Below are 1,271 nucleotides of genomic sequence, written 5' to 3'. Positions count from 1 at the left end.
CATACCTGGCAATAAAAACTCATTCTGATTCTGATTCTGATATTTTTTTTCTTCTTCTGAGGAACACAATTTTTTTTTCTCCATACAATGAAAGTCAGTGGGATGTAGTGTTGTTTGGATGTCACTGTTCTTTAAAATATATTTTCTTGTGTTACGAATTAAAGTCAGACAGGGGTGCGTTTCCCAAAAGCACCGTTAGCTAACTATGGTCATTAGTTCCATACTCTATTGGTAACGACGGAACTTGCGACCATAGTTGCATTTGGGAAACGCACCCCAGGTTTGGAGTGACATGATGGTGAGTAAATGATGACAGAAATTTAATTTTTTGGTGAACTGTCCCTTTAAGACTAATGTGTTTCAGTGTTCTTCCTGGGCAAGTCAGTTGAACAGTTGAAATGGGACGTTTTTAAGGCACTGTCTGGACAATTCATGGTTTACCTAGGTGGTTTTCAAACTGGGATCCGCGGAACCTTGGGGGTAATAGTGTATTTTCCGGACTGCAACTTGCGTTCCCTTTCAGTCTGTCACTCCCGACATCACGTCAGATGCCCGACGAATTGGGATCTCGCTTAGAGAGACCAATCTACTTTGAGTGTAAACTAAACAAGCCAATGCACATTGGCATGCGATTATTGTAGGCAGCAGATACAGCGCTTTTCGCTTTGGAGCCGAGCGATCACATCGTTCTGCTCCTGACTACTCTACTGAGAGAAGAAGACTGAACGAGTTCAGTGGGCCAGATTTGAGGATCCGTGCTATAGACGATGTATCACCCGGGGGTTTCTGGATGCGGTCGTTACCTGGCGCTGGGTGATGGTCACCGGCTGCGCTGCTCTCCTCCGGGACTGTAGCAATGCCTGAATCAGATCCGGAAATAACGGCTATGCTTTCCCGGGCCGTCGTGGGGGTAGGGCTTGAGTGGAGACTTCCACCATGTCCCCAGCCCTCAAGGTTGCACGATTGGTTCTCGGGGTGGTCCGCGCTGGTTCTCAGCGCCCCGCCTCGGTGCCTTTCTTCCCGGAGGTGCATGAGGAGCTCAACAGGTCGTGGACGGCACCTTTTTACTGCCGGAAGCCGATCTGCTGGTTCCTCCTCCCTCACCACCCTCGATGGTGGGGCAGCTAGGGGGTTACAAGGGTCCCCCCGGTGGAGTGGTCGGTTGCGATGCAGTTGTGTCCTAATACCGCCTCCAACCGGCAGGGAGAACTGTGCCTCCCCTCCCGGGTCTGTAGGTACTCGACTGGCCAGCGATGCTTATACGACCTGTG

This window comes from Sinocyclocheilus grahami, unplaced genomic scaffold (genome assembly GCF_001515645.1).
Source record: "Sinocyclocheilus grahami isolate Dianchi unplaced genomic scaffold, SAMN03320097.WGS_v1.1 scaffold289.1, whole genome shotgun sequence".
In the NCBI taxonomy this organism is placed as follows: Eukaryota; Metazoa; Chordata; class Actinopteri; order Cypriniformes; family Cyprinidae; genus Sinocyclocheilus; species Sinocyclocheilus grahami.
This window is presented reverse-complemented; position numbering follows the sequence as displayed.